Genomic DNA, 24,494 nt, shown 5'->3' with positions numbered 1-24,494 from the left:
TTAAAAAATTAAAAAACAACAACAACAACTGTGGAGGGTTGAATTATAATCCTCCAAAAGATAGGTCCAAGTCCTAAACCCCTGTAATCTGTCTGTGTGACCGTATTTGAAAAAAAAAAAAAAAAAGATCTTCACCCAAGTAGTAGAGTTAAGGATCTTGAGATGAGAGGATCCTGGATTATCTGCCTAAAAGGGCCCTAAATCTGATGACAACAGTCCTTAAAAGAAGAGAAGCAAAAAAAAAAAAAAAAAAAAAAAAAAAAAAAGAGAGAAGCCAGGGGCTCCTGGATGGCTGGGTTGGTAGAGTATGTGCTCTTAATCTCAGGGTGGTGAGTTCAAGCCCCACGTTGGGTGTAGAGATTATTTAAAAATAAAATCTTAAATTAAAAAAAAAAGAAAAGATGGGACACCTGGGTGGCTCAGCGGTTGAGCATCTGCCTTCGGCTCAGGGACTGAGTCTCATGTCCAGCTCCCTGAATGGAGCCTGCTTCTCCCTCTGCCTGTGTCTCTGCCTCTCTCTCTGTGTGTCTCTCCTAAATGAATAAATAAAGAAAAGAAAAAGAAAGAGAAGACAGAGACACAGAGACGAAGGGCATGTGAAGATGGAAGTGTGGGTCGGCGGGGTGTGCCAGGAGCTGGAAGAGGCAGGAAGGATTCTCCCCTGGAGCCTTTGGAGGGAGCATCACCCTGCCTCCACCCTGATTTGGACTTGTGCTCCCCACAACTGTGAGAAAATAAATGGCTGTTGCTTTAAACCATTCAGTTTGTGGTTGTTTGTAGGGCAGCCTGTGAAACTGACATAAGAACCACAGGTGAATCTTCTGGGCTTTGGTTTCCTCATGTGCAACACCCTAGGTTGGGACCACAGCAGGGTTTCTGGTGAGAGGCCCCAAACGTGGGTCAATCTGCACGCAGAGAGCTGGGGGGAGGGCAGGTAAACCAGACCTTCTCCCCAGGCGTGGTTTTACTCCCCGGGGAACACTGGCAATGGCTGCAGACATTTTTGGTTTTCACAATTGGGTGAAAAGGAAGGGGGGATTAGTGGGTGGAGGCCAATGATGCTGCTAGATACCCCGGTCACACATGACACCCCACGGCACATGTGACATCCCACAACAGAGCATCACACGACCCAAAGTGTCAGGAGTGCTGAGATTGAGAAACTCTGAGGTCTACCAGGCAAAAGTGCTCTTACAAGCAAGATCTTCCTGAATTTTCACAGCTGCCCTTTAAGGCAGGTCTTATTAGTGGTACTTTCCCTATTTTACAGTCGGGTAAACTGAGTCTAAGAGAAGTGAACTGATTTCCTTAAGGCCGCACAGCTAAGGGGTGGCAGCGCTGGTATTTGACAGTTTTGCTTTGGTCTTTTTTTTTTTTTTAAGATTTTATTTATTTATTCATGAGACACACACACACACACACACAGAGAGAGAGAGAAAGAGAGAGAGAGAAAGGCAGAGACACAGGCAGAGGGAGAAGCAGGCTCCATGGGGGGAGCCCGACGTGGGACTTGATCCCAGGATCCCAGAATCACACCCTTTGCTGAAGGCGGCGCTAAACCGCTGAGCCACCAGGCTGTCCTACTTTGGTCTTTAAAAAATATATATGGGGATCCCTGGGTGGCTCAGCGGTTTAGCGCCGCCTTCGGCCCAGGGCGTGATCCTGGAGACCGGGATTGAGTCCCACGTCGGGCTCCCTGCGTGGAGCCTGCTTCTCCCTCTGCCGGTGTCTCTGCCTCTCGCTGTGTCTCTCATGAATAAATAGATAAAATCTTAAAAAAAAATAAAATAAAATTGTAGACATGAAAGATATCAATTCCAACCTTATCAGGATGGTGCCAAAAAAATATATATAGTTATATTTATTTAATATATCCTGAAATTGCTTCCCTCCCTCATTTGTAGTATTTCAATACCCATTTTTAAGCAGAATGATGCGGTTGACAGATGCTACTCTTTTTTTTTTTTTTCAAGAATTGGGGGGACGGAGGGGATCAAGGAGAGGGAGAGAAATTCAAGCAGGCTCTAATTCTATGTGGAGCTGGAGGTGGGGCTGGATCCCATGACCCTGAGATCATGACCTGAGCTGAAATCAAGGTCCATCACTCAACTGACTGAGACATACAGGCGCCCCAGATAGATGCTATTTTTTTTTTAAATTTAATGTCCTTTTGGTTTGTATAATAACCAGTTGGAAAGTCCATATCTGGGGCACCTGGGTGGCTCAGTGGTTGAGTGTCTGCCTTTGGCTCAGGGTGTCATCCCAGGGTCCTGGGATCCAGTCCCGCATCAGGCTCCCCACAGAGAGCCTGCTTCTCCCTCTGCCTGTGTCTCTGCCTCTCTGTGTCTCTCATGAATAAATAAATAAAATCTTAAAAACAAACAAACAGACACTACAACCCCTACCTCTCTATACAGAAGAAATTATAACACAAGATTATAATACCTGGTTTCATTTTTTTCACCTCTTAGTATTGCCAGAAACATGCTTTGTTATATCAAATTCTCAGGGCAGCTTGATGGATAGGTGCTGTTTTCGTGATTCCCATTTTATAAATGAGAAGACTAAAGTTTAGAGAAATCATGTGATTTGCTTCTGACCACCCAGCTCTGAAGACTCATGAGTGTAGCTGTCAGTGAGCTAGATTTAAATTACTTTCTTTTCTTTTCTTCTTTTTTAAGATTTTTATTTTTAAGTCGTCTCTACACCCAACATAGGGCTCGAACTAACAACTTCAAGGTCAAGAGTTGCATGCTTCTCCAGCTGAGCCAGCCAAGTGTTCTAGCCAGCTGGGTTTAAATCCTGGCCAGGTCACTCGCTGGCAGTGGACCTTGGGCAAGTTATTTAAACTTTCTGAGCCTTGGTTTTCACAAAATGCTGCAAAGTAATTCCTACTTATAGCTTTGTTGCAAAGATTAGATTAGAACAGGCCGGGACAAACTGTGGTCCTTGGGCCAAAGAAGTTCCACCATCTGTTTTTGGATGGCTATGAGCTAAGAATGGTTTTTGCATCTTTAAATGGATGGGGGAAAAAATCAAAAGAAAAATAATATTTCTTAACACATGAAAATTCTATGAAATCCAAATTTCAGCGTCCATAAATAAATCTTATTGGCACAGAGTCCACCCATTCCCTTACGCATTGCCTTCAGTTGCTTTCACGCTGATGGCAGATCAAGCAGTTGCCACAGAGACTGTACAGCTTGCAAAACTTACAGTATTTACTCTCTTACTCTTCATAGGCAAAGTTTGCTGACCCCTGGATTAGATGACAAATATAAAGTCCATACTGGGTACTCAATAACCATTATTATAAACAAAACAAAAAGAATGATGTATCAGTTGAAATGACCTGTAGATCTGAAGTCAGTGTTGAAAATTATAGTGGATTTTGGTAGGATTTGTCATTACTTGGAGAGAGGAGAGCAGTTATCCACTGAGTGACTCAAAAGACCAAAGATATAGGGAATTAGTATTTATTTATTAAATAGAAATCTATGTGCCCCCAGCTGTTGGCTCTTACCACCTGCAACTATGTACATTTTTACTCTTGATGTAAGCATTTCTATAGACTTTATATGTTTTTTAAAGACTGTATTTTCTTTTCTTTTTTTTTTTTTTAAGATTTATTTATTTATTCATGAGAGAGAGAGAGAGAGAGGCAGAGACATAGGCAGAGAGAAGCAGGCTCCTCACTGAGAGCCTGATGTGGGACTCGATCCCCAGATGCCGGGATCATTCCCTGAGCTAAAGGCAGACGCTCAACCACTGAGCCACCCAGGGGTCCCTTTTTTTTTTTTAAGATTTTATTTATTCATGAGAGACACAGAGAGAAGCAGAGACATAGGCAGAGGGAGAAGCAGGCTCCCTATAGGGATCCCAGGACCCCGAGATCCCAACCTGAGCCGAAGGCAGATGCTCAACACTGAGCCACCCGGGTGTCCCTCTATTATAATTTTTAAAAAAGAAAATCGCATCATTGTTGGTCCCCTCTTCTTAAGTCATTTTATTATTTAAAATGATAAGTCTGGGGATTCCTGGATGGCTCAGCAGTTTGGTGCCTGCCTTCGGCCCAGGGTGTGATCCTGGAGTCCCGGGATCGAGTCCCACATCGGGCTCCCTGCATGGAGCTTGTTTCTCCCTCTGCCTCTCTGTCTCTCATGAATAAATTAATATAACCTTAAAATAAATAAAACAAAATAAAATAAATAAAATAAAATAAAATATCTGCATATTTCCCCTCACAGAAAAGTTTGTTAATTAAGACAACACAGCCTGATCTAGAAATTTAAAATTATGCTTGCATCCCACGACCTCCACATTTTTTTAATGCTACCTTTCTCTCTTACACAATGACAACCAACTTAAACTTACCAGTTGTGTATTTTCAAAGAGATCTAACCTGTGCTACTAGTTTGACAAGTATTACCCCATACTGGAAGCCAGAGGAATGTTTTCTAAGTAGCCAGTTGTTACACTTCGGAACTAAATCAAACCTGTTTTTCCAGCTTATAAGTAACCTTTTAATTATGCAAATAAAAGTACTACCTAAAAGTTAGGTCAGGAGAGGAAAGTCTGAGTAATTAATCCCAGTAAACATAATGTTATCTTTTTATGTGAGCATGCATTTCACCAACCAGGTGACATTAAAGTTAAAACCAGGTGAGCTTATCAGACAACATGATTAAGGACTTTAACATCCAGCCAAACTAAACTATAAAAGAATTTGTTCTTTTATACTTATCAGTAGGCATCCTGGGTTGAGCTTGCATGCTCTAACCCTCAAGGTAAAAATATTCGTGTTCGTCAGCATTCACTAAGAAGTCTGATTTTTTTTTTTAAAGGATTTTATTTCTTTTTTCATGAGAGACACAGAGAGAGAGGCAGAGATATAGGCAGAGGGAGAAATAGGCTCCCTGAGGGAAGCCTGATCAGTAGGACTCGATCCCAGGACCCCGGGATCATGACCTGAGCCAGAGGCAGACGCTCAATCACTGAGCCACCCAAGCACCCCGAGAACTCTGATTTTCCAATGATTCTGTTTTTAGTTTAATCATGGGTTACTGCTTAAATGAACTTACATGTATGTGCCTTAAAATTTTAACAGCTGTTATTGCTGAGTTGTAGGATCTCGGGTGATTTTCTATTTTACTTTCCTATATTTTGCTACCTTTCTTCTATGAAGATGTACTACACGTATCGTAGACTAAAAATGTAAAAACAAAATACTTCATTAACATATCATTTAATGCATCCAGCTACTCAGTATGGATCATCTTACATACTCCCTCACTTCCTCTTTAGAAGCAAGAGACTGGGCAGCCCCGGTGGCTTAGCTGTTTAGTGCCGCCTTCAGCCCGGGGCGTGATCCTGGAGACCCAGGATCGACTCCCACATCAGGCTCCCTGCATGGAGCCTGCTTCTCCCTCTGCCTGTGTCTCTGCTTCTCTCTCTCTCTGTCTCATGAATAAATAAATAAAATCTTAAAAAAAAATATCTCAAGTGGGTGAATGCTACTTGAATTGTGCTCAGTCTTCTATCCAGAGTAAGGAAATTGAGTGAACAGTATTTCTCGTAGAAGCAAGAGACTGAAAGCTCATTGATAAGTGAACTCGTAAATGGAAAAGTATTTTGCAAGGTACAAAACATTAAAAAGAATAATATGCTAATAGTCTTATAAGCCTACACAGGGCATCTTCCTTCCGTGGGTGAATCGCAACAGGTGGGAAAAGCAGAGCTTTGCCAATAGCTGGATACGTGCCCGTTGGCAGTCTGTTGGCGCTGTTTGGGTCTCAACTCTGCTCTTGTGTTGAGAAAACCACCACAATGCATAAACAACGTGTGTGGCTATGTGCCAATAAAAATGTGTTAGGGGCACCTGGCATGCAACTATTGATCTCAGGTTGTGAGTTTGAGCCTTCGTTAGCGTAGAGATTACTTAAAAATAAAATCTTAAAAAAAAAAAAAAAAAAAAGAAGAAGAAGAAACAGGGCACCTAAATGGCTCAGTCAGTTAAGTGTCCTCCTGATTTCAGCTCAGGTCATGATCTTCAGGTAGTGAGATTGAGCCCCGCATAGGGCTCTGTGCTCAGTGCGGAGTCTGCTTCAGATTCTTTTTCTTCCTCTCCCTCTCTCTCCAGCTGCCCCCCCCTCAAATAAATAAATAAAATCTTTAAAAAATTGTGCTATGGATTCTAAAATTTAAATTTTATATGATTCTCATGTGTCACAAGATATTCATCTTCTTTTTTTCTTTTTCAAAGATTTATTTATTTGACAGAGAGCAAGAGTGAGCATGTGCAGGCGAGCACAAACAGGAGGGGCAGAGGGAGAGAGAGAGAGAGAGAGAGAGAGAAAATCTCAAGCAGACTCTGTGCTGAGTCCCAACTCACAATCCTACGACTGCCACCTGACTGAAATCAAGAGTTGGATGTTCAACCAACTGCACCACCTAGGCGCCCCTATATTATTCTCTTGATTTTTTTTTCCAACCATTTAAAAATGGAAAAACCGGGCAGCCCAGGTGGCTCAGCAGTTTAGCACTGCCTTCAGCCCAGGGCATGATCCTGGAGTCCTAGGATCGAGTCCCACGTTGGGCTCCCTGCATGGAGCCTGCTTCTCCCTCTGCCTGTGTCTCTCTCTCTCTCTCTGTTTCTCATGAGTAAATAAAATCTTTAAAAAATAATAAAAAATAAAAATGGAAAAACCCTGCTTAACTCATATGTCATATAAAACTGGTGGTGGGACATAGTTTGGACCACAATTCTAGAGTTTTCTCCCAAAAGATGTAAAAAGGAGGAAGAAGACATTACGACAGGGAAGGACTTCCAAACCAGTGTTTCCCACTGGGCACCTTCATAATTGTTGCCAAGTCTGAGTAGCTAATATTTTACTTAATATATATAAAACAATTGAACTCATATTCTTTTACTTACACAAATGTATTTTAAAAAGGAAATTCTGTATATTATTACTATGAATGGAGAACTCAGTATCAGTTATCATAAATGAAAGATAATAGTACAAATATATTTAAAAAATTACATTCTAGTCAAGTAGGTACTCTAAACCTGCTAATGGCTCTGCACTTGAGGCCTTTGTTAAACAGGAGAAATCAGTAAGTGTGAATCGGCATTAAGGATCTATTAGCACCAAATACAGATTTTCTCCTTAATGTAATCAGGCAGGAAGAAGGTGAACCCTCTCTTTCATGAACGCCATGTCCACCCGCCACTGAAATTATCTAGCATAGGAATTAAAATCATCTCTGCGACACTCCCTTGGGCCCAGTCCTCACTTTGGGAACATTGTCCAAGTTCATTTGGGAACATTGTCCAAGTTCCTCAAAGCACATTCCATGGTGATGGGCATTAAATAGATCCCAAATGCAGCCAGAATTTTGATTATCATGTATTGAATGAAGAGCAAGTTTACTTAAAAAAATTTTTTTTTAAAGTTTATCATTTTAGGACCAAAGTTTGCTTATCAATAATTTACCTACAATAAAAATATGGTTTGTGGGACACCTGGCTGGCTCATCTGGTGGAGCATGCGACTCGTGATCTCGGTTGGGGTTGTGAGTTTGAGTCCCCATGTTAGATGTAGAGATTACTTAAAAATAAAATCCTTAAAAGTAAAATAAAATATGGTTTGTGAGTGAACCATATTTCCCATAGAACAGATGGGAGGGTCATAAAACTCTCGCTGAGTGTGTCGGAGAGAGTAAAACAGGACAGTTTTCAAGAACAAAAGGAGAATTTCAAATTAGTTTGTTTGTTTGGGGGAACAATGTACCTATTAGTAGACTTAGAAAGTTTATTTGCAACTTCATTCCTATGAGTTTTGGGGCCCCTTCCATAACTAGTTTCCCACTTTGGGGCTTATAGAATTGAATTTACTGTGAGAGTAAATTCTGTGAGAGTTCTCCATTTCAATTTAGGGCCTGGTGGTTTTTTTTTTTCTCCCCTCTAGGCAAAGGAGATTAAATTAGTATTTAAATTTCGCGTGAAGTTTACCAACATTTTCCACTCTTTATTTTTGCTGTGGGTTTGAGAGTAAAATTTTGTCTTGTTCTTTTACATTATAATTGCTACTTAGGATTCTAGGTTGCAATTTTGCTGTTACGTAAATTATATCACTTCAGTAGCAAACCCCAGCTAATAGCATTTATTTTCTTCCTCTGCCTTTGGAAACGGATTCCTTTTGAAAAGAAATGCAGAAACTAATGAAAGCAAGGCCCAGTATCTCCCTAGATCTAGCTTCTGATTTTATACCAGTCCCCAGAGAAAAGAACAGATAACGTGCTGTAATACTAGCTAGCATTCTTGGCCATTTCTGACGATCTAGGAGCAAGGCCACTAATACATCAAGTGAAAAAAAAACAAAAAACAAAAAACAAAAAACAAAACCACACATTTCCTTGATTAAAGTCACAATACCATATTATGTGTAATAACACAGGGAGCATACATGACTCAGATTCTGGGAGTATTAGCCATTGGTAGCTCAGCAACAGAAACCAGCTAGCAGAGACTGCTGTGCTAGATGGGGTTTTGGGAAAAGCTTGCCAGTTGCTCACTGGAGTTTAATGGAAACCTAACTTGATTTTGATTCCAGGTTTAAGAAGGTGTATTATGGACTTGCAGCTGAGAGGGATACAAAAAACCGTAAAACACAGTGCCTTGGACAAGACAGAAGTTTATTTTCTTTCCATTAAAAGCTAGGTAGGTGGTCTAAGGCTGCTATGAAGTCCTGGGACCCAAGCATCCTCTCTGCTCTGCAGACTCTGCTGACGTCACTGATTGGCAGCAGCCAGGACCAGGCGATGAGATGCACTAAGGGACTTAAAGGGAGCAGAGCAGCTCCCCTGACTCTTGACACTTCTGTTTATGTCCTATTGGCCAGACCTTAGTCATATGACTCCATCTCGCCTACAAGGGAAGCTTGGAACTTAGTCTTCCTTCTCTGGGAGGCAGAGAGAGAGAGAGACAGGACCTTGCGGGACACCAAGAAGTTTCTACCAAAACAAAGCTGTCTCTCTGGATGTTGCCTTAAGCTGTATGTGGATAAGGAAAACATTCATTCATTCAGTTACTCATTCAATTGTTTAACGCCACCAACGTTTATCGAGCACCTACTATGCGCCAGGCACTGTCCTATGGGTGGAGCTACAGTGGGGAACTACAATCATTCCCTGCCCTCATGGAGCTTACATGTCAGCAGGGAGGAAAGACCATAAATACTAAAGGTAAGTATTAACTTGCATTGTTTAGGAGAAGCAGGAAAGGGAAATGAAGCAGGTGGTGGAAGTGAGGGGGTGGCTGCAATTTTACCTAGGCGGTCAGGGCCCGGCCTCATTGACAAGGTCAAGTCTCTGCACAGACTTGAAGGGAGTGAGGGAATGAGCCTTGCAGAAATCTGGGGCAAGAGGCTCCCGGGTAGAGGGAAGAGCCAGCAGGAAGGGCTACAGGCAAGAGCATGAGTGAAGTGTGCAGAGAAGCAGGGCGCCCAGAGTTGGGGGGTGCAGAATGGATTCGGAGATGAAGTCAGGGAAGCAACTGGAAGCTCCTCATCTAGGGCAGGCTCTCGTGGCTGCCCTAAGCCTCCCGGCTTTTACTAGGAGTGTAACGAGAGCTGTTACCACGTTGGGAATGGCAGAGCTTGACCACACAGAGTCTGTAAAATAACTAAGCATTCCGTACTGGGGGAGTAGGGTAAAAATGTCCTAGCTGCTGGGCAGGATCTGAGGTTTGGAGATCCCTGGCTGGACCTATTTTCTGCAAGTGTGTAAGAAAAACCGAGACATGACGGCATTTGGCTAGCTTGAATTTTATTCCTGATCAGAAAATTGTACTTATGTGCAGTACTGGGCCACCGTGGGTGGCAATTATCCTTCCATTTGCTGACATTTATTAGGCTCTAACTATGGCAGCACTGATCTAATCCTGGATGTGGGTTAACCTGTGGCATCCACACAACAACTCAATGATTATCCTCTATTTTATAGCTGAGGAAACAGAGGAGTAAAGTGTCTTGCTCAAGTCACATAGATAGCAAGTGGTGAAGCTGGGGTTGGACCCCAAGGCATGTGGAAAGCCTTCTTTTCTTTCTTTTTTTTCTTTTCTCTTCTTTCTTTCCTTTTCTTTTCTTTTTTTCTTTTTCTTTCTTTTTCCTTTCCCTCCTTCCCCCTTTCTTTCCCTCCCTCTCTCCCTCTCTTCCCTTCCTTCCTTCCTTCCTTCCTTCCTTCCTTCCTTCCTTCCTTCCTTCCTCCCTTCCCTTCCCTTCTTTTCTTTTCTTTTCTTTTCTTTTCTTTTCTTTTCTTTTCTTTTCTTTCTTTTCTTTCTTTTCTTCTAAGATTTTTAAGTAATCTCTATGCCCAAGGTGGGTCTTGAACTCATGACCCTAAGATCAAGAGTCCCCCCATATTCCGGGCAGCCCAGGTGGCTCGGGGGTTTAGCACCGCCTTCAGCCCAGGGCATGATCCTGGAGACCCGGGATCGAGTCCCACAATCGGGCTCCCTGCACGGAGCCTGCTTCTCCCTCTGCCTGTGTCTCTGCCTCTCTCTCTCTCTCTCTCTGTTGCTCATGAATAAATAAATAAAATATTAAAAAAGAAAAGAGTCCCATGTTCCACTGACCGAGCCAGCCAGGCACCCCAGAGAGCCTATATTCTTGACGCTATGTCCAACTGGGTCTGAGAAGATCCGGGCACTTGGTGTGTCCCGCAACCAAATGAACTGAGATGTACTCAACAGTGCATAGTATTCAAGCCTGGTGAAAGGTTATGTACTGCTCTGACCAGCCACATAGGGTGCCACTGGCCTTTTTCTGGCTGTAAATTTTGATGTTTTTATGCTTTTCAGGGCCAACATATAAGAATTTGTGTGTAGAGCCTGATATGTCCCCCAAGGGTTGTAATGACAGTCCCATACCAGCTGGTATTCCTGGCAGGATTGCTGGCACATGTCCCGGCACACTGCCCCTCACATTCAAGCCAAGCCTCCTGCAGGTAGGTCATCCTTTACCCTTTACGCCATGCCTCCTACAGCTTGTACTATTAGTAGTAGCACTAGGAGTATCATGCCCAATACAAATGTGACACAGAATAATGAGTGTGGGTATAATATTGGGTCAGGGAAGACCCAATATTTGGGTTTGGATTTCAGTGTTGATACTTCCAGCTGTGTGACTTTGGGCAAGACGCTTTACCTCTCTGTGCCGCAGGTTCCTCAGTGTGGTTCCTACCTCAAGGGGAGGGGGGAGGCTTAAATTAGATTATGCATTTTAGGGGCCCTAGGTGGGTGCAGTGGGTTAAGCATGGGACTCTTGATCTCAGCTCAGGTCTTTATCTCAGGATGTTGAGTTCAAACCTGAGTGTGAGTTCAAGTCTGAAAAAAAAGGTCATATATTTTATTTTATTATCATTATTTTAAAAGATTTTATTTATTTATTCGAGAGACAGAGACTATGAGTGAGGTGAGGAGGCAGAGAGAGAGGGAGAAGCAGCCCCTCTGCTGAGCAGAGAGCCTGACTTGGGCTTGATCCCCAGACCCCAGCATCATGACCTGAGCTGAAGGCAGATGCTTACTTAACCCCTGGTGCCCTGAGATCATACATTTTAAAAACACATAGTAGGTGCTCCATAGTTTTCTGTTATTAACACTTTTATTTTATTTTTAACACTTTTAAGTATATGTAACCTGTCTACTATTTTCCTGTAAAACCTGAGTGGTAACTGGTTGAAAGAGTGCAAAAGTTATAAACCAGAAATCCTTGTACTTCAATAACATTAAATACACCCCTCACTATACAGTCAGCTCTGCTCTAGCACTTGCTTTAAAAACATAAATTTGTTCTAATGCAACTGATCTATTAGGATGTGATTCAAGCATAATATCCATTTTGCATTTGCTCTTGTGCAATTTTGTTTTCAAGAAGCACAACATAAATGCTAAAAATTGTCCCCAGGTGAAAGAGGTGGAGTGATACACAAAACGCCACACGTGCACAACCAAACACCTACGAGCTGCTTCCATTCTCTGCGTCTGTCACCATCCATACTCACCCACATTTGGTGTTCTGTTTGTCCAAAATCAGGTAAGCCTCCTTCCACACTTCACAATAGCTCACAGCTAACACCCATGTCCACACACAAACCTGAGGTTTCGTTTTGTTTTGTTTTACAAGGTAAAGGGCTATTTTTGTAATATTTACATACTTCTTATCAATTTGACACAGGTAAATCTATGCAATCATTTTTATTAGTTTTTTAAAAATTTATGTATTTTTTAAAAAGATTTTATTTATTCATGAGACACACACACACACACACACACACACAGAGGCAGAGACACAGACGGAGAAGCAGACTCCATGCAGGGAGCCTGATGTGGGACTCGATCCCAGGTCTCCAGGATCAGGCCCTGGGCGGCGCTAAACCGCTGAGCCACCTGAGCTGCTCTTCCTATCTTTTTTCACTATGTCACTGATGAAATTTTTTTCTATAAGCTCTGTGGTTTTAATTGTGTAATTTTGCATAGTGTGGTGATTCTTAGCAGTGCATGTGTCACCTTTCAAAATTGTATTATAAAGTCAATTACGAGCTTATTGCAGAAAATCCAGTAAGAAGTTAATAACAAAAAAAAAAAGAAAGAAAGAAAAAAAGAAAAAAAAAGGAGAGTAAAAATCACAAATAGTTCCACTCACCAGAAGAAATCACGTTTCCTAACTTGTTTTCTGTACATCTACACACAACACCCACCTCCACTTTTCCAGCCCTGTTCTCCTGCCAGTGCAACCATATGCATCCCATGTATTAAATCTTTACCTACAACCTTACTTTCATAGGCTGCACTATATTTCATTGTATGGATGGACCAGTTTGTGTTTAAATACATAAATGGTATTATTTACTGTTGATCTCAAAAAGAACACATTTGAAACAGGTACAGAAGTAGCTTTTAAGATGTCAATGGAAAAAAAAAAAAGATGGAAATGGTAAGGGATCCCTGGGTGGCTTAGTGGTTTGGTGCCTGCCTTCAGCCCAGGGTGTGGTCCTGGGGTCCCGGGATCGAGTCCTGCAACAGTGTCCCTGCAGGGAGCTGCTTCTCCCCCTGTCTGTGTCTCTGCCTCTCTCTCTGTCTTTCATGAATAAATAAATAAAATTAAAATAAAAAAGAAAGAAGGCAATGGTATAGTAAGGGAGAAAGATATTAATCAAATAATCTCACAAGGCGATATAAAACTGTAGGATGCAGTAAGTAGCTATGGAGGAAATGTACAATTTGCAGTGAGACGCTACCATGGGAGACCAATGGGGTGTGCATGCGTGTATGTTGAGAACACCTGCCTATACCTGGTGCCGCCCATCCAGGACCACTGGTTAAAGTGAAACGCGCATTCTTCTAGTTTGATTTTTTTCATAATGTATACACCAGTTTTTTTCTTTTCTAGAAATGGAACCATACTTTTTTAAAAAAAATTAAATTTTATTTAAATTCAATATGTCAACATTGAGTATAACACCCAGTGCTCATCTCATCACATGCCCTCCTTAATGCCCATCACCCAGTTATCCCATCCATCCCCCCTTTCCCTTCTGTAACCCTTTGTTTGTTTCCCAGAGTTAGGAGTCTCTCATGGTTTGTCTTCCTCTAATTTTTTCCCACTCAGTTTCTCCTTCCCTTATGGTCCCTTTCACTATTTCTTATATTTCACATAGGGGAACAATGCTTTTTTGTCAAATTTGTCCCCCCTAGTTTATTTTTTTAATTTATTTTTATTTTTTTAAAGATTTTATTTATTTATTCATGAGAGACAGAGAGAGAGAGAGAGAGAAGCAGAGACACAGGCAGAGGGAGAAGCAGGCTCCATGCAGGGAGCCCAATGTGGGACCCGATCCTGGGTCTCTAGGATCACGCCCTGGACTGAAGGCGGCGCTAAACTGCTGAGCCACTGGGGCTGCCCTGTCCCCCCTAGTTTAAAAGTAAGCTCTATTCTCACTGTGGGGCTTGAACTCATGACCCTGAGATGAAGAGTCACATGCTTTCCCAACTGAGCCAGCCCTTCTTTACCTAACGATGTACCCAGGGTAGCTTTCCATAGCCTGGTGGTACAGTGGGTAAGACCCTGACTCCTGGATTCAGACGGGCTGGGTTCTGATCCTGGCTTCTCTGCCTTTTACAGCTGCATGGGCATAGGCAGAGTCTGTAACTCTGCTGCCTTACTTTCTGCATCTGCAAAATGGGAATGATAGAAAGGTTTCAAAAAGGATGAAAAAGAGATGATGTGTACAAAACTGTCAGCATGTGGCACATGTTATATGTTAGTTTAATGACTGCATATTCGTTTGGTTAAATCAGGATTTCACAGTCTTGAGTGTATTGATATTTTGGGCCAGAGAATTCTCTGTGCTGGGGGCTGTGCATTGTAGAGATGTTGAGTAGCATCTCTGGTCTCTACCCACTAGATGCCAACAGCAGGATCCTAAGTCGACAATCTAAAATATCCCCAGAGGGGGCGCTCGGCTGATTCGGTTGGTAGAGCATGTGGCTCTTTATCTTGGGGTTGTGAGTTTGAGCCCCATGCTGAGTGTAGAGATGACTTCAAAACTAAAATCTTTAGGGGTGCCTGGGTGGCATCTGCCTTCAGCTCAGGTCACTATCCCAGGTCCTGGGATGGAGCCCTACATCAGGCTCTCTGTTCAGTGGGAGCCTGTTTCTCCCTCTCCCTCTGCCTCTGCCTTCCCCCCCAACTTTTGCTCTTCCTGTCTCTGTCAAATAAATTAGTAAAATATTTTTTATTTTTATTTTTTTAAGAATTTATTCATTTATCCACAAGAGACACAGAGAAAGAGAGAGGTAGAGACACAGGCAGAGGGAGAAGCAGGCTCCATGCAGGGAGCCCGATGTGGGACTTGATCCTGGGTCTCCAGGATCACACCCTGGGCTGAAGGCGGCACTAAACCTCTGAGCCACCCGGGCTGCCCAGTAAAATATTTTTTAAAAATAAAGAAATGTGTTTAGGAACAACACCCATCTACAAGTAAATATATATAATATTTGGTATATAAATACATATGATACCTAAATATGTATATGAACATATACAAAAACATATATTTACTTATCATTAAAGAAAGCATTGATAAGGAGAGTCAAATAGTTAAAAAACAAACAAAACCCACATATAATCTAAGGAAACAAAGGGCGGTCCAAAATTCAAGCAAAGTGGTATGGTTTCTAATTTCCACCGGAGTGAAATGTGGGCCAGATTGGCTCAGGGGATGAGTGGGTCCCGTAGAGGAATGCAGTTTGCTTTGGGGAGAATCAGCTCGTGTGTGTGTGTGTGTGTGTGTGTGTGTGTGTGTGTGTGAGAGAGAGAGAGAGAGAGAGAGAGAGAGCAGCAGGGGTGGGTGAGGAGGAGGGGAGGCCATAATGATTTCTTGGTCGACGGCCTCTTGGAAAAGACACACCCAGGCAGCTTTGGAACAGCTTCTGGAAAGAAAACTGTTCTTGTAGCTACACAATCCACTCTCAATTAGAATGAAGCCCACTTTCCCCCTTAAACAAAAGGTGCAGGAAGCACTTAACCAGGGTGTCTCCCCGGCTGTACAGTGAGTTTGAGTCACTCACTTCCTCCCCTTGTTCCTGGTCTGAGTTTTCCATTCACAGGGACTGCAGTGGTGCCCGGCTCCCAGGCCCAAACCCCCGAGGGGCAGGCTGTCCTGTGGAAGGTGTCTCAAGGGGGTAGGGCACGCTGACCACAGCAGTGACAACACTCACGCAGTACGTCCTCGTGCCACACGCTGTCCCAGACCCATGACGGAAACTAGCCCTTCCTCCCCTCCTGGGCAGGATGACTACGTCTGTTTTACAGATTTGGAAACAGAGACACGGTGGGGGCAGAGTGACAGGCTCCACGGTTCGCAGGGGACAAGGCTGGGGCTTCCCCTAGGCCAGTGGGTCTCCAACGTGGTGGTGGTGGTGGTGGTGGTGGGGACATGGGGGCATTTTGACCCTCGGAGGACATTTGGTGGGTGGTGTGTGCAGATATTTTCCATTGTCACAACGTGGTGCGTGAAGTTGGAGTCTAGAAAGTAGAAGCCAAGGATGCTTCGGAACCTCCCAAAGGACAGGCCTCATCCTGAATGATTCAGCCCTAAACATCTACAGCGTGGCCGTTATGGGACCCAATCCTAGAGTCTTTCAAGAAAAGACTATCACTCCTCCAGAACTCTTAATATTTGTTTGTCTTCTAAATTGCAAATAACACATACTCATTGGATAAACAGAGAAAGACACCTGTGTATAGAGAACTGAAAGATTTTCAGGACACCTGGGTGGCTGTGGTTGAGTATCTGCCTTTGGCTCAGGTCATGATCCCGGGGTCCTGGGATCAAGTCCCACAACAGGCTCCCCGCAGGGAACCTGCTTCTTCTCCCTCTGCCCATGTCTCTGCCTTTCTCTCTTCGTCTCTCATGAATTAAAAATAAAATCTTTAAAAAAACAAGCAAACAAAAAATCTGAAAGATTTTCTTCTCAGTCCCTTGCACTGAGGTAAACATTATTAACAGCTTAAGGGGACATTTGTTCATCTGTGTCTCATCTGCTTATTTCCAATTTTTTCCTTGTCAAAAATAGAAACCTTCTATATTTTTCTGCATATCTTTAGCCAGCGTTGGACTCCAAACCGCAAGACTTTGCACTTGCTGTTCTCCCTCTTTGGAACCTTCTTCCTCTACGTACCCATGGGCTGAGATCAAGAGTTGGGTATTTAATTGACTGAGTCACCCAGGTGCCCCCCCCAAAATAAATTATTTTTGAGAGATAAATCACAGAAATACTTGAATTTATAAATTTATAATTCCTAAATGTATCAAAGTATCCTGGATTGGATTGTGGGCAGGGATATGGGTGAGAAAACTGGGAAAATCCATAATGTCTGTTTAGTTAACGTACCAAGGTTAATTTCTTAGGTTTTTTTTTTTTTTTTAAGTATCTCTATATCCAGTGTGGGGCTCGAACATACAACCCCAAGATCAAGAGTCACACGCTCCGCCGATTGAGACAACCAGGCACCCCTAATTTCTCAGTTTTGACAAATGTACATGGGTAAGATGTGACCCACGGAGCCAGTGGGCTGACAGGCACTCTTTGCGTCAGCTTTGCAACTTTTCCATAAATCTAACATTATTCCAAATAGTAAGTTGTTTTTCTTTTCTTTTTTTTTTTTTTTTAAGTGTTTAATGCTAATTTCTAGGTCTGTAAATACTCCTAATGTGGCTAGGCCAACGTGGGAAACACCTGGTTGTGGAAACATTTTGGTGAAAAAAAGAAAATCTCTGTTATCCTTCTGCTGGACAAAAGGGTATATTTAGCCTCAGAGTTTTTTGTGGTGACCTTTGCATTCTGAAATGAATTAGAGGTTTATGTGTAAGAATGTAGAGCTCAGGAAATCAGGAAGTCGATGGGGTACCCACTTTCCTGTCATATTTCACTTGTTTACGTGGAGGAGCGTCATCAAGAGGAGAGATTTTGTTAGATCATGTTGGCACAACCCCATTCCGAGGTCTGAGGGCAGCCGGGCATCGATGCACAACAGTGCCTCGGCCAAAACCCTTGAAATTCCTGCGTGGCATTTCAATTGCACTGTTTAGCTGAATAATAATAAATATAACAATTTCTGTAAAGTTATTATTTTAATGTGTTCTTCGTCTCTGGCTATTTTGATCTAAAATAAATGGCTATTTTTGGGATCCCTGGGTGGCGCAGTGGTTTAGCGCCTGCCTTTGGCCCAGGGCGCGATCCTGGAGACCCGGGATCGAATCCCACGTCGGGCTCCCGGTGCATGGAGCCTGCTTCTCCCTCTGCCTGTGTCTCTGCCTCTCTCTCTCTCACTGTGTGCCTATCATAAATAAATAAAAATTAAAAAAAATAAAATAAATGGCTATTTTTTTATTTTGCAGACAGTAACAAAGGGTTTCTTTTTTTTTTTTTTTAAAGATTTTAATCTCTATACCCAACATGGGGCTTGAACCTACAACCCCGAGATCAAGAATCGCACGCTCCACTGACTGAGCCAGCCAGACGCTTCAAGTAAAAAGTTCTTTTTTTTTTTGTTTTTATGTCTCAAACACAATGTGAGAAAAATTTTGGAAAGCAAACCCCACTCCCTGACCCATAACTTCATATTCATGGTAAACATCAGAGATGTGAACATCTGTTTGTCTTTATTTGCTCTCTAACAAATGGAGCATTTTCCAGGCAGATAACAAAAAGGCTAATTTTCAGAGAATTTTCGCTATCTTGCTCACTCCTCCATCCCCGGCACTGACCATGTTGTCTGGCACAGAACTGATACTCATATTTGTAGAGTGAACGAAGGAAGAAAGACAAAATTTATGTAAAATTCTTACTTTAAGATCTTTAGCAAGGATAAAAACATTCAGTGAAGAAATGTTAAAGTAGCCTACTTGACAGTTTGATTAAAAAGAGCATGTTTATTGGCCACTCGTTTTCAGAAATAGTCTTTATTCTGAGCAATTTCTAAATGAATAATTAGAGGAAGGCAGATTCTCTTCCATTTGCTCAAATCCAACCAGGTTTGACTTCTCAGAATATATTCAGACGCTTCTATTTTGTTTTCATTCATGAAACAAATGTAGGGGTTTGGGCTGGGCCTTGATTCAAATGTCGTTTTAAAACGGGGCATATGTTTCAAGGAGTAATTAGCGATTGTTTAATAGAAGGACCCTTCAGGCCAGAAAGGCTGTGGGTCAGAATTGTTAACAGGCAAAGCAATGAAAAATAGTAAAGCATTAGCAGATAGCATAAATAGTCAAATCTGACCTCCAGAGGTCAAGAGAGAACTAAATAATTTGGTCACAGCACTGGCTGATTTAAATCAATGCAATCCTAATTTCCTTTTTTTGCTGGTTTGCCTTGGGTATTCCACGGTCCAGTACTCGCCAGGAGTCAGAAGGGAGATAGAGAGCTGGGTAGGCTCCACTCGGTGATATAATTTTACTAACTGTGGGTGGCTTCAAGGGGGAAAAAAAAATACCCAGAAGTATTTCAGGCACCAAATGAAACTATTTAAACAGAACACCATTGTTGCCCTACTACTTGGTTTTCTTTCTCCAAGAATGATTTATGACGGTAACACCAATATAAATACATAATTAACTATGGAAGCATTTCCTATCACGGCCTTCCCACATCTTTCTTTCTTTAGGCTTTTTAGGTGTAAAATTATACCCTTATCCTGTAAGACAGAAAATGCGCAAAATCTGTTGCTGGGACCTAATGATAAGCATTTCTTTTCTTTTCCTTTTTTTCCTTTTTAAAATTTTTTTTCTTTTCCTTTTTTTTTTTAAAGTGAAAACGAGATCAGAATTCTTTCAGATTTCCATCCCAAACATGTTTTTTTTTTTTTTAATTGAATTACTCCCTTCCTCTTCACTACTTCTCCCCTCCCCTATTTTTCCACGTAGGATGACTCTCCTCTGTGCCTCTCCCGTGTAGATAAATGCACGCAGCTGTTCAAATTTATTTTCTTTATTTCTTAAGGTAATACATTGATATCCAGTTTTGATTAGGAAAAGGACATTTAAAGGGGGGGAAAATTCTTTTGGTGATTACAAAATCACTTTAAGACCCAGGGGGAACTATGCCTCAGTGGCAAAACAAATTTGCCACAAATCATTGTACAAAAGAACAGCAGGATCTGAGCCTCGACTCTGGGACTGCTCCTATTCATCGTTCATTTGTTTTGGAAACTCCACCCTCCTCCTGCCATGTTCAATATCTAATTGGCATTCTGACCCTTCAGATAACTCAACATCTGCTACTCGGATGCATCTTGGAAATGCTTTGTTCCCTCCAGGCGGAGTTCAAGGGGCTCTCTTTACTGGTACACTAGATTCATGCATATGCCATTGTGGAGGCACCTCCTGGAGCTGAATGGAGACAAAACTTTTGCCAGCCAATATGAAAAATTGAGCCACCTCCATATTCTAAACTCAGTCATATTCAACAGATGTAAAATTATGGATGCTTGGAGTACAGGGCAGTGAGCTAACCAATGAGGCTAACTTCTCTGAGAAGCAGTTTGAGGCCGGCGATCCACATATCTAGTTTTAACTTCAGGCTGTTGATATGCTTTGGCTTTTGTTTTTTCACTGTTAGGAGTCGACGTCTGGACTAAAAGGTTTAATCTCCCCAAATGGATTTTGTGGATATAAACTGTGATTTTTTTTTTTTTTTTTTTTTTTTTTTTTTTAGGGAGGGCTCCACAGATGACTGAATTTTCTTATGTATGATTTCAATGACTCTAAGACCCCATAGACTGTGTTTTGGTTTTTTTTTTTAATGTTTTATTTATTTATTCATGAGAGACACACAGAGAGAGAGAGAGAGAGAGGCAGAGACATAGGCAAAGGGAGAAGCAGGCTCCCTGCAAGGAGCCCGATGTGGGACTCTGGGATCACCACCTGAGCTGAAGGCAGGTGCTACACCGTTGAGCCCCCCAGGGGCTCCCCACCATAGACTGTACTTTTCAAGATAATCTTATGTTCTGCGAAGAAAGGAAAACTTCTACAAATTCACTTGACATGACTTTGGTTCTAAGCTGCAGGCCTATTAGCTGCAGGCCTAATATCAAAGATGTAAAAAATATGAAAAAAGGTGCATCTGGGAATGATGAAGTCTGATAGTAGGTGTATAACTTTGTACCATTTTGTGGGAGAGATTATGCAATGTACTTTTCTGCCATTTACTAGAGAATTTAACATCCTTTCAGCTGTTTTTCTCTTCTTTGGTGTCTGGGTTCTGTTAAAGGATGCTCATCCCTCCCCTTCGGTTTGGATACTGGTCTAAGGAAGGTCCCTTCTGAAATCATCCCCCCAAAATGTTCCCTGGAACCACGCACAGGATTGTGCTCCACCGGCCATAAGTCAGAACCACACACATGGGCAACTGATTTCCCTTTATTATTTTATTTGACAAGTCTGGTTCAGGGTCAGTAGGATAATATTTAATTATCTTCTGGGAAAAAAAATAATTATCTTCTGGGAAGAATTAAGAGACCCCCAATGAGCTGAGAAAGTTCTAGGTCCTTCCGTACTTCTCCCAGAAATACCTGCGCTTGAAACTTATCTTCAGTTTGGATCAGCTTGGGAGATTCTAATGCTGATCATAGTTTAAGCAGAAGCCCACAGAAGGGCATGAGCTCCAACCAAACAATTAGGAATTTAGGGGCATCTTTAAAAATCCAGCAACCGATTTGTTTTTCTTTCTCTGGTGCAAATGGTTGTGAATAGGCATTCTGGTGCTTTAGTTCAAATCTCTGCCTCTGCCTCTTTCTAGCTAGGAGGCTTTGGGGCAAATGTTTGAATTCATGAAATGGAGGTAATACTTCGCAGGATTAAGTGAGTTAATGCAGAACAAGTGTTTAGTTCAGTGTCTTATATATGTAATGACTTATACCATGAATTATGATTATGCTCGTTGTTAGACACAGCCCTTTGGATCCAAAGTTGAAAAAATGTCACGCCAGCTCCCAAACCCATGCAGTGTTCCCTTGATACAAGCCTGGAATTCCTGTGATTTCTAAAGGCGTGCTCTATCACCATTGTTGTTAAAATTATTATTGATGATGTGCTTTTCTCCTATTGTTCCTGCCACTTCTTCCTTCAAAACTCTAGGCCAGCGTTTTTCTTCATCCAACTACAGTAACGGACAATAAATACAATTCACAGACAGGATTTCCCACCTGTGCTTCTTTTCCTTTTTGTAAGACCTGTTTAGAAATATTATTTCTAGCACTTTTTGTGCATAAATGACAGTTTTTTTCCCTAATGAGTTGAAGCAACTACATAATCAATGACCTCTTTTTTTTTGGTTTGCATTCATCAGTGTCATTTTTTGGACTATTATCATTACTTCCCAGAATTTCCCAGAAGGAAACACCCTGGTTATTGGAAATTTTGCACTAGCTCTGTGCTAACACCCTGGGGGCATAAAGATGAATTAAGCTCCGCATGACCTGAGCCAAAACCAAGAGTCAGATGGTCAACCGACTGAGGCACCCAGGCACCCCTAATTTTTGTTTCCTTTTTTTCCTTTAAAAACCTTTAAAATATATCATGAGCTACCAAGAAACTAAGGACTAATGTGAGGCAGGAGGTTTAAGGGGCCTTAGAACACTCGGTAACCAGGATAAACTATTTTTTAAAAGATTTTAAAAATTTTATTTACTCATGAGAGACAGAGAGAAAGAGAGAGAGAGGCAGAGACACAGGCAGAGGGAGAAGCAGGCTCCATGCAGGGAGCCCGACGTGGGACTCGACCCCAGGTCTCCAGGATCACACCCTGGGTGGAAGGCAGGCACCAAACCGCTGAGCCACCTGTGCTCCCCCAGGAAAAAACAATATTTTAAGGCAATGTTTGTATCTGCTACTTTCTAGTTATGGGGCTTTGGGCAAATACTCACTTTTTGTGTCTCTGTTTCCTCATCTGTGAAATGGGAGTAAATATTGACCTCACGGGGGTTGTTGAAGATTAAATGAGGCAAGACATATGAAGCTTGGTGCCTAAAAAGAAAAAAAAATCCATGATGAACAAAATAAGATTTCACTGAGTGAGTTTAGAAAAAACCCTAATAGGTCCCGTGGAGCCAAATAACTATGTAATAATTTTAATTCCAAATAAGGCCAGGGCAGCAAGGCTTGTGGATTTCTTCTTTCCTTTCTCCTTTCTCTTGTCATAAAGTGGGTATGAAGCAGGGCTAAGAATCTAAAACTTAATTGCCCATTAAAAAAACAAAAACAGGGATCCCTGGGTGGCGCAGCGGTTTAGCGCCTGCCTTTGGCCCAGGGCGTGATCCTGGAGACCCTGGATCGAATCCCATGTCGGGCTCCCGGTGCATGGAGCCTGCTTCTCCCTCTGCCTATGTCTCTGCCTCTCTCTCTCTCTCTGTGTGACTATCATAAATAAATAAAAATTAAAAAAAAAAAAACAAAAAAACAAAACAAAAACAAAAACAAAAGAAAACAGGCAGCCCGGGTGGCTCAGCGGTTTAGTGCTGCCTTCAGCCCAGGGTGTGATCCTGGAAACCTGGGATCGAGTCCCACATCTGGTTCCCTGCATGGAGCCTGCTTCTCCCTCTCTGCCTCTCTCTCTGTCTCTCTGTGTCTCTCATGAATAAATAAATAAAATCTTAAAAATAAAATAAAATAAAACTTAATTGCATTGAGTCTAAACTCTGGATCTACCACTTGGGAGCTGCGTGTCTTCGGGAAAATTAGTTAACCTCTCTGAGCCATGGGAGGATTAAATGAGATCACGCATGTAGACTAAGCACTCAGTAAAGAGGGAACTGGTATCACAAATGAGGCAATGCAGCTCAAGAAAGAAAATTCTCTTGGTTTACTCAATTTCAGCTTGTCACCAATGGTACCAGCCATTGCTTTCAGAAGGCTTTTTTGTCTCACCGATGCAGATAAGGCTGTGTCTACGATTCAGTGGGTGTGACAATGCCACCTGGCAAAGGACACAGTAAATTTTCACTCCACTCTTGAAAAAGCTTAATATTATTATCATTATTTGGGCAGAACGTTCAGATACACCAAGGGTAGAGTCACTAGTACGGTGGCCGTTACCCCAATTCAATAATTATTAAAATTTTGTTTTCACTTGCTTCCATAAGGCTCCTCCCCCTCCTAAGTATTTAAAGCATGTCTTAGACATCATGTCACCACCACCCCCTTCAGTGTTCATATATAAGAAAGCAAACATTTTTTTTTTCCCCAGGGAAAAAACCACGCAACGCCATCATCACTTCTCACAAGAGGAACACTGATTCCTCGGTATCACCCAGTTTCTATTCCAGGGGTCCTCATCACCTCAAAAATGTCTACTTTCCTCCTGACTTGTTCGTCTCAGGATCCCAACCTGGTCTGCCCCCTACATTTGGTTGTCATCCGAACCCTTTTCTGTTAAGAACTCACAGCGGGCGACTGTTGAATTATCTTCTGCTCCCCTGGCCCCCAAGCACTGAACAAAAACAAAACAAAACAAAATCCCGACCTATTTTTCAAACATGTTTATCCAAGAGAAAGGGTGGCAGGCCAGAGGCCCCACGAGAAGTGGAAGGGGTCATTAAGAAGTGTGTCAGGAGGGCCTGTGTCCCCTCACAGTACGGCGTGGCCTCCCGGACGGCCTCCAGCCTCACATCCAGGTGTTGGGCCTCAAGCCCACTTCAGCCATTGTTTACCGCCCTCCCGTGGATTAATCCCCTGTCACTCAGGCCAGAGATGCTCTCGGGGAGACAGGCCTGCGTAGCATCCCATGTGTCAAGGCCCCCTTTGATACACTTTATCTCCTCTTATCCCTTCAGACGCACCATGACTCCTCTGCTGGTCACGGCCCCAGAGCTTTCGGATCTGTGCACAGGGACTGACACCCTTCTTTTGGAGGGGGACGTGGGGGATTTTTC

Source organism: Nyctereutes procyonoides, unplaced genomic scaffold (genome assembly GCF_905146905.1).
Source record: "Nyctereutes procyonoides isolate TBG_1078 unplaced genomic scaffold, NYPRO_anot_genome, whole genome shotgun sequence".
Lineage (NCBI taxonomy): Eukaryota > Metazoa > Chordata > Mammalia > Carnivora > Canidae > Nyctereutes > Nyctereutes procyonoides.
Note: the sequence above shows the minus strand (reverse complement) of the source record.